The sequence below is a fragment of the Heloderma suspectum genome, chromosome 2 (assembly GCF_057233095.1).
Source record: "Heloderma suspectum isolate Gila_16-S chromosome 2, 16-S_ref, whole genome shotgun sequence".
NCBI classification, from domain to species: domain Eukaryota; kingdom Metazoa; phylum Chordata; class Lepidosauria; order Squamata; family Helodermatidae; genus Heloderma; species Heloderma suspectum.
The window spans coordinates 343,189,266-343,203,587 of NC_139459.1; the positions used below are offsets into that span (position 1 = coordinate 343,189,266).

The window sequence follows — 14,322 nt, forward strand, 5'->3', positions numbered from 1 at the left end:
GTCAAGGAAAGCACGTTTCAGTGAATAGAGTACTGAGAGAGAAAACTTGGTTACGCATTTTCTGGGATTAAGTGATTCCCATTTAGCCATACCTTGCCCAGCAACGTGTCTGAAGGGCAAACGATCTGTTACGTCACTCACGTGTTTTACGAAGCTGCCCGCCCTTGTTCTGAAGGGGGACATTAGCTGGGAGACCTCCATCCAGAATGTGCTCCCCAGTGCTATTTGTCCACATAGGTGCCATGGGCACAGAACAGCGACTTCAGAACAACAGCAAATAGCAGAGGCGGGGTACAGAAGGAGCAATGTTTGGGGTGGGACAGAGGGAGCAAAACGCATTTCGGGAGGGGCGAGCACGTGAGAAGCAGGAGGTCCATGAGTGGGAGACAGGTGAGGGGGTGAGCTGCTTATTTGAAGGGGGCGGGTTGCCCCCTAATCCCCCTCTGACAGTCCCTATGCTTTCCTTTGACTTCAACCGGTAAAGCGTTTCTTACAATGCATGACAAGCTGCACATGCGGAAATTCCCTCTCCTCCGCCCCTTTTGCACTATGAAAGGTAGCGGGACGCTGCCTTCCTTGATGGAATTCCTCCTTCTTTAAGACCGGTTGTTTGGTATTCCCATAAAAAAAGGGAAAGCGGGACATTCAGTTATACTTCTCTGGGTCCCACCAGTGCTGTAACGGGGAGCGCACCGCCCCCCCCCCCGCGGCTTCATAAAGAGCAATTTAGGGCACAGTCATATGTCTGTTTAGACGGGAAGAAGTGCTACAAATCCGAGCATGCCCCAGCCAGCATGTCTGACTGGAGGGGTGCTGGGAGGTGTGGGACGGTGTTTTTGTTCTGTCGACCCATGCATAGGATTGCACCTGTAAAGGCGAATATCCGCCTCTGGATCCGCACGCAGTCAGCTGCGACTCACGCACCTCAGCCCGCGGTCAGCCGGTCGCTCCCTCTTTCTCTGTGATGCACGTGCAACACTTGTCGGGTACTCTAGCGTTTGCTGGTCACGGTCCTGCGGCGCCCGTCAGTGCCGCTCGCGGATTGGAGCGTGAGCCAATAATCCGCAGGGCAGTGAGGGCTAACCCCTGCCAGGACAGACTCCTCTGGGCATAACGGCGAGCGGGGACTAGTCAAAGGCAGCCCCGACGTCCCGCCCAGCGCGGTCGGTCCTATCAGTGGAAACAGCGAGCAGGGACTAGTCAAAGGCAGCCCCGCCGCCGCCCTCAGCGCGTTCCGTCCTATCAGAGGAAACAGCGAGCGGCACTAGTCGAAGGCAGCCCCGCCGCCGCCCTCAGCGCGTTCCGTCCTATCAGAGGAAACAGCGAGCGGGACTAGTCGAAGGCAGCCCCGCCGCCGCCCTCAGCGCGTTCCGTCCTATCATTGGAAACAGCGAGCGGGACTAGTCGAAGGCAGCCCCGCCGTCGACCTCAGCGCGTTCCGACCTACCAAAGGAAACAGCGAGCGGGACTAGTCGAAGGCAGCCCCGCCGCCGCCCTCAGCGCGTTCCGTCCTATCAGTGGAAACAGCGAGCGGGACTAGTCGAAGGCAGCCCCGCCGTCGACCTCAGCGCGTTCCGTCCTATCATTGGAAACAGCGAGCGGGACTAGACCTCAGCGCGTTTCGTCCCATCAGAGGAAACAGCGAGCGGGACTAGTCAAAGGCAGCCCCGCCGTCGACCTCAGCGCGTTCCGTCCTATCATTGGAAACAGCGAGCGGGACTAGACCTCAGCGCGTTTCGTCCCATCAGAGGAAACAGCGAGCGGGACTAGTCAAAGGCAGCCCCGCCGTCGACCTCAGCGCGTTCCGTCCTATCATTGGAAACAGCGAGCGGGACTAGACCTCAGCGCGTTTCGTCCCATCAGAGGAAACAGCGAGCGGGACAAGTCAAAGGCAGCCTCAGCGTGTTTCATCCAGCGTGTTTCGACCTCAGCGTGTTTCATCCTATCAGAGGAAACAGCGAGCAGGGACTAGTCAAAGGCAGCCCCGCCGTCGACCTCAGCGTGTTTCGTCCTATCATTGGAAACCGCGAGCGGGACTAGTCAAAGGCAGCCCCGCCGTCGACCTCAGCGCGTTCCGTCCTATCAGAGGAAACAGCGAGCAGGGACTAGTCAAAGGCAGCCCCGCCGTCGACCTCAGCGCGTTCCGTCCTATCAGAGGAAACAGCGAGCAGGGACTAGTCAAAGGCAGCCCCCCCCCCCCGTCTACCTCAGCGCGTTCCGACCTACCAAAGGAAACAGCGAGCAGGGACTAGTCGAAGGCAGCCCCGCCGTCGACCTCAGCGTGTTTCGTCCTCTCATTGGAAACAGCGAGCGGCACTAGTCAAAGGCAGCCCCCCCCCGTCGACCTCAGCGCGTTCCGACCTACCAGAGGAAACAGCGAGCGGGACTAGTCAAAGGCAGCCCCGCCGTCGACCTCAGCGCGTTCCGTCCTATCAGAGGAAACAGCGAGCAGGGACTAGTCAAAGGCAGCCCCGCCGTCGACCTCAGCGTGTTTCATCCTATCAGAGGAAACAGCGAGCGGGACTAGTCAAAGGCAGCCCCGCCGTCGACCTCAGCGCGTTCCGTCCTATCATTGGAAACAGCGAGCGGGACTAGACCTCAGCGCGTTTCGTCCCATCAGAGGAAACAGCGAGCGGGACAAGTCAAAGGCAGCCTCAGCGTGTTTCATCCAGCGTGTTTCGACCTCAGCGTGTTTCATCCTATCAGAGGAAACAGCGAGCAGGGACTAGTCAAAGGCAGCCCCGCCGTCGACCTCAGCGTGTTTCGTCCTATCATTGGAAACCGCGAGCGGGACTAGTCAAAGGCAGCCCTGCCGTCGACCTCAGCGCGTTCCGTCCTATCAGAGGAAACAGCGAGCAGGGACTAGTCAAAGGCAGCCCCGCCGTCGACCTCAGCGCGTTCCGTCCTATCAGAGGAAACAGCGAGCGGGACTAGTCAAAGGCAGCCCCGCCGTCGACCTCAGCGCGTTCCGACATACCAGAGGAAACAGCGAGCGGGACTAGTCAAAGGCAGCCCCCCCCCCCCCCCGTCTACCTCAGCGCGTTCCGACCTACCAAAGGAAACAGCGAGCAGGGACTAGTCGAAGGCAGCCCCGCCGTCGACCTCAGCGTGTTTCGTCCTCTCATTGGAAACAGCGAGCGGCACTAGTCAAAGGCAGCCCCCCCCGTCGACCTCAGCGCGTTCCGACCTACCAGAGGAAACAGCGAGCGGGACTAGTCAAAGGCAGCCCCGCCGTCGACCTCAGCGCGTTCCGTCCTATCAGAGGAAACAGCGAGCAGGGACTAGTCAAAGGCAGCCCCGCCGTCGACCTCAGCGTGTTTCATCCTATCAGAGGAAACAGCGAGCGGGACTAGTCAAAGGCAGCCCCGCCGTCGACCTCAGCGTGTTTCGTCCTATCAGAGGAAACAGCGAGCGGGACTAGTCAAAGGCAGCCCCGCCGTCGACCTCAGCGCGTTCCGTCCTATCAGAGGAAACAGCGAGCAGGGACTAGTCAAAGGCAGCCCCGCCGTCGACCTCAGCGCGTTTCATCCTATCAGAGGAAACAGCGAGCGGGACTAGTCAAAGGCAGCCCCGCCGTCGACCTCAGCGTGTTTCATCCTATCAGAGGAAACAGAGAGCGGGACTAGTCAAAGGCAGCCCCGCCGTCGACCTCAGCGCGTTCCGTCCTATCATTGGAAACAGCGAGCGGGACTAGTCAAAGGCAGCCCCCCCCCCCCGTCGACCTCAGCGCGTTCCGTCCTACCAGTGGAAACAGCGAGCATCGACTAGTCAAAGGCAGCCCCGCCGTCGACCTCAGCGCGTTCCGTCCTACCAGTGGAAACAGCGAGCATCGACTAGTCAAAGGCAGCCCCCCCCGTCGACCTCAGCGCGTTCCGTCCTACCAGTGGAAACAGCAAGCATCGACTAGTCAAAGGCAGCCCCGCCGTCGACCTCAGCGCGTTCCGTCCTATCATTGGAAACAGCGAGCGGGACTAGTCAAAGGCAGCCCCCCCCCCCCCCGTCGACCTCAGCGCGTTCCGTCCTACCAGTGGAAACAGCGAGCATCGACTAGTCAAAGGCAGCCCCGCCGTCGACCTCAGCGCGTTCCGTCCTACCAGTGGAAACAGCGAGCATCGACTAGTCAAAGGCAGCCCCCCCGTCGACTCAGCGTATTTCGTCCTATCATTGGAAACAGCGAGCAGGGACTAGTCAAAGGCAGCCCCGCCGTCGACCTCAGCGCGTTCTGTTCTGCCAGTGGAAACAGCGAGCGGGACTAGTCAAAGGCAGCCCCGCCGTCGACCTCAGCGCGTTCCGTCGTATCAGAGGAAACAGCGAGCGGGACTAGTCGAAGGCAGCCCCGCCGTCGTCCTCAGCGCGTTCCGTCGTATCAGAGGAAACAGCGAGCGGGACTAGTCGAAGGCAGCCCCGCCGTGACCTCAGCGCGTTCTGTCCTACCAGTGGAAACAGCGAGCGGCACTAGTCAAAGGCAGCCCCGCCGTCGACCTCAGCGCGTTCCGTTGTATCAGAGGAAACAGCGAGCGGGACTAGTCGAAGGCAGCCCCGCCGTCGACCTCAGCGCGTTCCGTCGTATCAGAGGAAACAGCGAGCGGCACTAGTCGAAGGCAGCCCCGCCGTCGACCTCAGCGCGTTCCGTCGTATCAGAGGAAACAGCGAGCGGCACTAGTCGAAGGCAGCCCCGCCGTCGTCCTCAGCGCGTTCCGTCGTATCAGAGGAAACAGCGAGCGGCACTAGTCGAAGGCAGCCCCGCCGTCGACCTCAGCGCGTTCCGTCGTATCAGAGGAAACAGCGAGCGGCACTAGTCGAAGGCAGCCCCGCCGTCGACCTCAGCGTGTTTCATCCTATCAGAGGAAACAGAGAGCGGGACTAGTCAAAGGCAGCCCCGCCGTCGACCTCAGCGCGTTCCGTCCTATCATTGGAAACAGCGAGCGGGACTAGTCAAAGGCAGCCCCCCCCCCCCGTCGACCTCAGCGCGTTCCGTCCTACCAGTGGAAACAGCGAGCATCGACTAGTCAAAGGCAGCCCCGCCGTCGACCTCAGCGCGTTCCGTCCTACCAGTGGAAACAGCGAGCATCGACTAGTCAAAGGCAGCCCCCCCCGTCGACCTCAGCGCGTTCCGTCCTACCAGTGGAAACAGCAAGCATCGACTAGTCAAAGGCAGCCCCGCCGTCGACCTCAGCGCGTTCCGTCCTATCATTGGAAACAGCGAGCGGGACTAGTCAAAGGCAGCCCCCCCCCCCCCCGTCGACCTCAGCGCGTTCCGTCCTACCAGTGGAAACAGCGAGCATCGACTAGTCAAAGGCAGCCCCGCCGTCGACCTCAGCGCGTTCCGTCCTACCAGTGGAAACAGCGAGCATCGACTAGTCAAAGGCAGCCCCCCCGTCGACTCAGCGTATTTCGTCCTATCATTGGAAACAGCGAGCAGGGACTAGTCAAAGGCAGCCCCGCCGTCGACCTCAGCGCGTTCTGTTCTGCCAGTGGAAACAGCGAGCGGGACTAGTCAAAGGCAGCCCCGCCGTCGACCTCAGCGCGTTCCGTCGTATCAGAGGAAACAGCGAGCGGGACTAGTCGAAGGCAGCCCCGCCGTCGTCCTCAGCGCGTTCCGTCGTATCAGAGGAAACAGCGAGCGGGACTAGTCGAAGGCAGCCCCGCCGTGACCTCAGCGCGTTCTGTCCTACCAGTGGAAACAGCGAGCGGCACTAGTCAAAGGCAGCCCCGCCGTCGACCTCAGCGCGTTCCGTTGTATCAGAGGAAACAGCGAGCGGGACTAGTCGAAGGCAGCCCCGCCGTCGACCTCAGCGCGTTCCGTCGTATCAGAGGAAACAGCGAGCGGCACTAGTCGAAGGCAGCCCCGCCGTCGACCTCAGCGCGTTCCGTCGTATCAGAGGAAACAGCGAGCGGCACTAGTCGAAGGCAGCCCCGCCGTCGTCCTCAGCGCGTTCCGTCGTATCAGAGGAAACAGCGAGCGGCACTAGTCGAAGGCAGCCCCGCCGTCGACCTCAGCGCGTTCCGTCGTATCAGAGGAAACAGCGAGCGGCACTAGTCGAAGGCAGCCCCGCCGTCGACCTCAGCGCGTTCCGTCGTATCAGAGGAAACAGCGAGCGGGACTAGTCGAAGGCAGCCCCGCCGTCGTCCTCAGCGCGTTCCGTCGTATCAGAGGAAACAGCGAGCGGCACTAGTCGAAGGCAGCCCCGCCGTCGTCCTCAGCGCGTTCCGTCGTACCAGTGGAAACAGCGAGCGGGACTAGTCAAAGGCAGCCCCGCCGTCGACCTCAGCGCGTTCCGTCGTATCAGAGGAAACAGCGAGCGGAACTAGTCAAAGGCAGCCCCGCCGTCGTCCTCAGCGCGTTCCGTCGTATCAGAGGAAACAGCGAGCGGGACTAGTCAAAGGCAGCCCCGCCGTCGTCCTCAGCACGTTCCGTCGTATCAGAGGAAACAGCGAGCGGCACTAGTCGAAGGCAGCCCCGCCGTCGTCCTCAGCGCGTTCCGTCCTATCAGAGGAAACAGCGAGCGGGACTAGTCAAAGGCAGCCCCGCCGTCGACCTCAGCGCGTTCCGACATACCAGAGGAAACAGCGAGCGGGACTAGTCAAAGGCAGCCCCCCCCCCCCGTCTACCTCAGCGCGTTCCGACCTACCAAAGGAAACAGCGAGCAGGGACTAGTCGAAGGCAGCCCCGCCGTCGACCTCAGCGTGTTTCGTCCTCTCATTGGAAACAGCGAGCGGCACTAGTCAAAGGCAGCCCCCCCCGTCGACCTCAGCGCGTTCCGACCTACCAGAGGAAACAGCGAGCGGGACTAGTCAAAGGCAGCCCCGCCGTCGACCTCAGCGCGTTCCGTCCTATCAGAGGAAACAGCGAGCAGGGACTAGTCAAAGGCAGCCCCGCCGTCGACCTCAGCGTGTTTCATCCTATCAGAGGAAACAGCGAGCGGGACTAGTCAAAGGCAGCCCCGCCGTCGACCTCAGCGTGTTTCGTCCTATCAGAGGAAACAGCGAGCGGGACTAGTCAAAGGCAGCCCCGCCGTCGACCTCAGCGCGTTCCGTCCTATCAGAGGAAACAGCGAGCAGGGACTAGTCAAAGGCAGCCCCGCCGTCGACCTCAGCGCGTTTCATCCTATCAGAGGAAACAGCGAGCGGGACTAGTCAAAGGCAGCCCCGCCGTCGACCTCAGCGTGTTTCATCCTATCAGAGGAAACAGAGAGCGGGACTAGTCAAAGGCAGCCCCGCCGTCGACCTCAGCGCGTTCCGTCCTATCATTGGAAACAGCGAGCGGGACTAGTCAAAGGCAGCCCCCCCCCCCCGTCGACCTCAGCGCGTTCCGTCCTACCAGTGGAAACAGCGAGCATCGACTAGTCAAAGGCAGCCCCGCCGTCGACCTCAGCGCGTTCCGTCCTACCAGTGGAAACAGCGAGCATCGACTAGTCAAAGGCAGCCCCCCCCGTCGACCTCAGCGCGTTCCGTCCTACCAGTGGAAACAGCAAGCATCGACTAGTCAAAGGCAGCCCCGCCGTCGACCTCAGCGCGTTCCGTCCTATCATTGGAAACAGCGAGCGGGACTAGTCAAAGGCAGCCCCCCCCCCCGTCGACCTCAGCGCGTTCCGTCCTACCAGTGGAAACAGCGAGCATCGACTAGTCAAAGGCAGCCCCGCCGTCGACCTCAGCGCGTTCCGTCCTACCAGTGGAAACAGCGAGCATCGACTAGTCAAAGGCAGCCCCCCCGTCGACTCAGCGTATTTCGTCCTATCATTGGAAACAGCGAGCAGGGACTAGTCAAAGGCAGCCCCGCCGTCGACCTCAGCGCGTTCTGTTCTGCCAGTGGAAACAGCGAGCGGGACTAGTCAAAGGCAGCCCCGCCGTCGACCTCAGCGCGTTCCGTCGTATCAGAGGAAACAGCGAGCGGGACTAGTCGAAGGCAGCCCCGCCGTCGTCCTCAGCGCGTTCCGTCGTATCAGAGGAAACAGCGAGCGGGACTAGTCGAAGGCAGCCCCGCCGTGACCTCAGCGCGTTCTGTCCTACCAGTGGAAACAGCGAGCGGCACTAGTCAAAGGCAGCCCCGCCGTCGACCTCAGCGCGTTCCGTCGTATCAGAGGAAACAGCGAGCGGGACTAGTCGAAGGCAGCCCCGCCGTCGACCTCAGCGCGTTCCGTCGTATCAGAGGAAACAGCGAGCGGCACTAGTCGAAGGCAGCCCCGCCGTCGACCTCAGCGCGTTCCGTCGTATCAGAGGAAACAGCGAGCGGCACTAGTCGAAGGCAGCCCCGCCGTCGTCCTCAGCGCGTTCCGTCGTATCAGAGGAAACAGCGAGCGGCACTAGTCGAAGGCAGCCCCGCCGTCGACCTCAGCGCGTTCCGTCGTATCAGAGGAAACAGCGAGCGGCACTAGTCGAAGGCAGCCCCGCCGTCGACCTCAGCGCGTTCCGTCGTATCAGAGGAAACAGCGAGCGGGACTAGTCGAAGGCAGCCCCGCCGTCGTCCTCAGCGCGTTCCGTCGTATCAGAGGAAACAGCGAGCGGCACTAGTCGAAGGCAGCCCCGCCGTCGACCTCAGCGCGTTCCGTCGTACCAGTGGAAACAGCGAGCGGGACTAGTCAAAGGCAGCCCCGCCGTCGACCTCAGCGCGTTCCGTCGTATCAGAGGAAACAGCGAGCGGAACTAGTCAAAGGCAGCCCCGCCGTCGTCCTCAGCGCGTTCCGTCGTATCAGAGGAAACAGCGAGCGGGACTAGTCAAAGGCAGCCCCGCCGTCGTCCTCAGCGCGTTCCGTCGTATCAGAGGAAACAGCGAGCGGCACTAGTCGAAGGCAGCCCCGCCGTCGTCCTCAGCGCGTTCCGTCGTATCAGAGGAAACAGCGAGCGGCACTAGTCGAAGGCAGCCCCGCCGTCGACCTCAGCGCGTTCCGTCGTATCAGAGGAAACAGCGAGCGGCACTAGTCGAAGGCAGCCCCGCCGTCGACCTCAGCGCGTTCCGTCGTATCAGAGGAAACAGCGAGCGGGACTAGTCAAAGGCAGCCCCGCCGTCGACCTCAGCGCGTTCCGTCGTACCAGTGGAAACAGCGAGTGGCACTAGTCGAAGGCAGCCCCGCCGTCGACCTCAGCGCGTTCCGTCGTATCAGAGGAAACAGCGAGCGGCACTAGTCGAAGGCAGCCCCGCCGTCGTCCTCAGCGCGTTCCGTCGTATCAGAGGAAACAGCGAGCGGCACTAGTCGAAGGCAGCCCCGCCGTCGACCTCAGCGCGTTCCGTGGTATCAGAGGAAACAGCGAGCGGCACTAGTCGAAGGCAGCCCCGCCGTCGACCTCAGCGCGTTCCGTCGTACCAGTGGAAACAGCGAGCGGCACTAGTCGAAGGCAGCCCCGCCGTCGACCTCAGCGCGTTCCGTCGTATCAGAGGAAACAGCGAGCGGCACTAGTCGAAGGCAGCCCCGCCGTCGACCTCAGCGCGTTCCGTGGTATCAGAGGAAACAGCGAGCGGCACTAGTCGAAGGCAGCCCCGCCGTCGACCTCAGCGCGTTCCGTCGTACCAGTGGAAACAGCGAGCGGGACTAGTCGAAGGCAGCCCCGCCGTCGACCTCAGCGCGTTCCGTCGTACCAGTGGAAACAGCGAGCGGGACTAGTCGAAGGCAGCCCCGCCGTCGACCTCAGCGCGTTCCGTCGTACCAGTGGAAACAGCGAGCGGGACTAGTCGAAGGCAGCCCCGCCGTCGACCTCAGCGCGTTCCGTTGTATCAGAGGAAACAGCGAGCGGCACTAGTCAAAGGCAGCCCCGCCGTCATCCTCAGCGCGTTCCGTCGTATCAGAGGAAACAGCGAGCGGCACTAGTCAAAGGCAGCCCCGCCGTCGACCTCAGCGCGTTCCGTCCTATCAGCGGAAACAGCGAGCGGGACTAGTCGAAGGCAGCCCCGCCGTGACCTCAGCGCGTTCTGTCCTACCAGTGGAAACAGCGAGCGGCACTAGTCAAAGGCAGCCCCGCCGTCGACCTCAGCGCGTTCCGTTGTATCAGAGGAAACAGCGAGCGGGACTAGTCGAAGGCAGCCCCGCCGTCGACCTCAGCGCGTTCCGTCGTATCAGAGGAAACAGCGAGCGGCACTAGTCGAAGGCAGCCCCGCCGTCGACCTCAGCGCGTTCCGTCGTATCAGAGGAAACAGCGAGCGGCACTAGTCGAAGGCAGCCCCGCCGTCGTCCTCAGCGCGTTCCGTCGTATCAGAGGAAACAGCGAGCGGCACTAGTCGAAGGCAGCCCCGCCGTCGACCTCAGCGCGTTCCGTCGTATCAGAGGAAACAGCGAGCGGCACTAGTCGAAGGCAGCCCCGCCGTCGACCTCAGCGCGTTCCGTCGTATCAGAGGAAACAGCGAGCGGGACTAGTCGAAGGCAGCCCCGCCGTCGTCCTCAGCGCGTTCCGTCGTATCAGAGGAAACAGCGAGCGGCACTAGTCGAAGGCAGCCCCGCCGTCGTCCTCAGCGCGTTCCGTCGTACCAGTGGAAACAGCGAGCGGGACTAGTCAAAGGCAGCCCCGCCGTCGACCTCAGCGCGTTCCGTCGTATCAGAGGAAACAGCGAGCGGAACTAGTCAAAGGCAGCCCCGCCGTCGTCCTCAGCGCGTTCCGTCGTATCAGAGGAAACAGCGAGCGGGACTAGTCAAAGGCAGCCCCGCCGTCGTCCTCAGCACGTTCCGTCGTATCAGAGGAAACAGCGAGCGGCACTAGTCGAAGGCAGCCCCGCCGTCGTCCTCAGCGCGTTCCGTCCTATCAGAGGAAACAGCGAGCGGGACTAGTCAAAGGCAGCCCCGCCGTCGACCTCAGCGCGTTCCGACATACCAGAGGAAACAGCGAGCGGGACTAGTCAAAGGCAGCCCCCCCCCCCCGTCTACCTCAGCGCGTTCCGACCTACCAAAGGAAACAGCGAGCAGGGACTAGTCGAAGGCAGCCCCGCCGTCGACCTCAGCGTGTTTCGTCCTCTCATTGGAAACAGCGAGCGGCACTAGTCAAAGGCAGCCCCCCCCGTCGACCTCAGCGCGTTCCGACCTACCAGAGGAAACAGCGAGCGGGACTAGTCAAAGGCAGCCCCGCCGTCGACCTCAGCGCGTTCCGTCCTATCAGAGGAAACAGCGAGCAGGGACTAGTCAAAGGCAGCCCCGCCGTCGACCTCAGCGTGTTTCATCCTATCAGAGGAAACAGCGAGCGGGACTAGTCAAAGGCAGCCCCGCCGTCGACCTCAGCGTGTTTCGTCGTATCAGAGGAAACAGCGAGCGGGACTAGTCGAAGGCAGCCCCGCCGTCGTCCTCAGCGCGTTCCGTCGTATCAGAGGAAACAGCGAGCGGCACTAGTCGAAGGCAGCCCCGCCGTCGACCTCAGCGCGTTCCGTGGTATCAGAGGAAACAGCGAGCGGCACTAGTCGAAGGCAGCCCCGCCGTCGACCTCAGCGCGTTCCGTCGTACCAGTGGAAACAGCGAGCGGCACTAGTCGAAGGCAGCCCCGCCGTCGACCTCAGCGCGTTCCGTCGTATCAGAGGAAACAGCGAGCGGCACTAGTCGAAGGCAGCCCCGCCGTCGACCTCAGCGCGTTCCGTGGTATCAGAGGAAACAGCGAGCGGCACTAGTCGAAGGCAGCCCCGCCGTCGACCTCAGCGCGTTCCGTCGTACCAGTGGAAACAGCGAGCGGGACTAGTCGAAGGCAGCCCCGCCGTCGACCTCAGCGCGTTCCGTCGTACCAGTGGAAACAGCGAGCGGGACTAGTCGAAGGCAGCCCCGCCGTCGACCTCAGCGCGTTCCGTCGTACCAGTGGAAACAGCGAGCGGGACTAGTCGAAGGCAGCCCCGCCGTCGACCTCAGCGCGTTCCGTTGTATCAGAGGAAACAGCGAGCGGCACTAGTCAAAGGCAGCCCCGCCGTCATCCTCAGCGCGTTCCGTCGTATCAGAGGAAACAGCGAGCGGCACTAGTCAAAGGCAGCCCCGCCGTCGACCTCAGCGCGTTCCGTCCTATCAGCGGAAACAGCGAGCGGGACTAGTCGAAGGCAGCCCCGCCGTGACCTCAGCGCGTTCTGTCCTACCAGTGGAAACAGCGAGCGGCACTAGTCAAAGGCAGCCCCGCCGTCGACCTCAGCGCGTTCCGTTGTATCAGAGGAAACAGCGAGCGGGACTAGTCGAAGGCAGCCCCGCCGTCGACCTCAGCGCGTTCCGTCGTATCAGAGGAAACAGCGAGCGGCACTAGTCGAAGGCAGCCCCGCCGTCGACCTCAGCGCGTTCCGTCGTATCAGAGGAAACAGCGAGCGGCACTAGTCGAAGGCAGCCCCGCCGTCGTCCTCAGCGCGTTCCGTCGTATCAGAGGAAACAGCGAGCGGCACTAGTCGAAGGCAGCCCCGCCGTCGACCTCAGCGCGTTCCGTCGTATCAGAGGAAACAGCGAGCGGCACTAGTCGAAGGCAGCCCCGCCGTCGACCTCAGCGCGTTCCGTCGTATCAGAGGAAACAGCGAGCGGGACTAGTCGAAGGCAGCCCCGCCGTCGTCCTCAGCGCGTTCCGTCGTATCAGAGGAAACAGCGAGCGGCACTAGTCGAAGGCAGCCCCGCCGTCGTCCTCAGCGCGTTCCGTCGTACCAGTGGAAACAGCGAGCGGGACTAGTCAAAGGCAGCCCCGCCGTCGACCTCAGCGCGTTCCGTCGTATCAGAGGAAACAGCGAGCGGAACTAGTCAAAGGCAGCCCCGCCGTCGTCCTCAGCGCGTTCCGTCGTATCAGAGGAAACAGCGAGCGGGACTAGTCAAAGGCAGCCCCGCCGTCGTCCTCAGCACGTTCCGTCGTATCAGAGGAAACAGCGAGCGGCACTAGTCGAAGGCAGCCCCGCCGTCGTCCTCAGCGCGTTCCGTCCTATCAGAGGAAACAGCGAGCGGGACTAGTCAAAGGCAGCCCCGCCGTCGACCTCAGCGCGTTCCGACATACCAGAGGAAACAGCGAGCGGGACTAGTCAAAGGCAGCCCCCCCCCCCCCCGTCTACCTCAGCGCGTTCCGACCTACCAAAGGAAACAGCGAGCAGGGACTAGTCGAAGGCAGCCCCGCCGTCGACCTCAGCGTGTTTCGTCCTCTCATTGGAAACAGCGAGCGGCACTAGTCAAAGGCAGCCCCCCCCGTCGACCTCAGCGCGTTCCGACCTACCAGAGGAAACAGCGAGCGGGACTAGTCAAAGGCAGCCCCGCCGTCGACCTCAGCGCGTTCCGTCCTATCAGAGGAAACAGCGAGCAGGGACTAGTCAAAGGCAGCCCCGCCGTCGACCTCAGCGTGTTTCATCCTATCAGAGGAAACAGCGAGCGGGACTAGTCAAAGGCAGCCCCGCCGTCGACCTCAGCGTGTTTCGTCCTATCAGAAGAAACAGCGAGCGGGACTAGTCAAAGGCAGCCCCGCCGTCGACCTCAGCGCGTTCCGTCCTATCAGAGGAAACAGCGAGCAGGGACTAGTCAAAGGCAGCCCCGCCGTCGACCTCAGCGCGTTTCATCCTATCAGAGGAAACAGCGAGCGGGACTAGTCAAAGGCAGCCCCGCCGTCGACCTCAGCGTGTTTCATCCTATCAGAGGAAACAGAGAGCGGGACTAGTCAAAGGCAGCCCCGCCGTCGACCTCAGCGCGTTCCGTCCTATCATTGGAAACAGCGAGCGGGACTAGTCAAAGGCAGCCCCCCCCCCCCCGTCGACCTCAGCGCGTTCCGTCCTACCAGTGGAAACAGCGAGCATCGACTAGTCAAAGGCAGCCCCGCCGTCGACCTCAGCGCGTTCCGTCCTACCAGTGGAAACAGCGAGCATCGACTAGTCAAAGGCAGCCCCCCCCGTCGACCTCAGCGCGTTCCGTCCTACCAGTGGAAACAGCAAGCATCGACTAGTCAAAGGCAGCCCCGCCGTCGACCTCAGCGCGTTCCGTCCTATCATTGGAAACAGCGAGCGGGACTAGTCAAAGGCAGCCCCCCCCCCCCCCGTCGACCTCAGCGCGTTCCGTCCTACCAGTGGAAACAGCGAGCATCGACTAGTCAAAGGCAGCCCCGCCGTCGACCTCAGCGCGTTCCGTCCTACCAGTGGAAACAGCGAGCATCGACTAGTCAAAGGCAGCCCCCCCGTCGACTCAGCGTATTTTGTCCTATCATTGGAAACAGCGAGCAGGGACTAGTCAAAGGCAGCCCCGCCGTCGACCTCAGCGCGTTCTGTTCTGCCAGTGGAAACAGCGAGCGGGACTAGTCAAAGGCAGCCCCGCCGTCGACCTCAGCGCGTTCCGTCGTATCAGAGGAAACAGCGAGCGGGACTAGTCGAAGGCAGCCCCGCCGTCGTCCTCAGCGCGTTCCGTCGTATCAGAGGAAACAGCGAGCGGG

At 62.4% G+C, this 14,322-nt stretch overlaps 1 protein-coding gene across 1 annotated transcript in view; it reads right to left on the reverse strand.

Annotated features, from left to right (window-relative positions):
• LOC146355296 (uncharacterized) overlaps positions 1-14,322 on the reverse strand; it is a 71,913-nt gene that overhangs the window by 2,440 nt on the left and 55,151 nt on the right. The window lies entirely within an intron of this gene.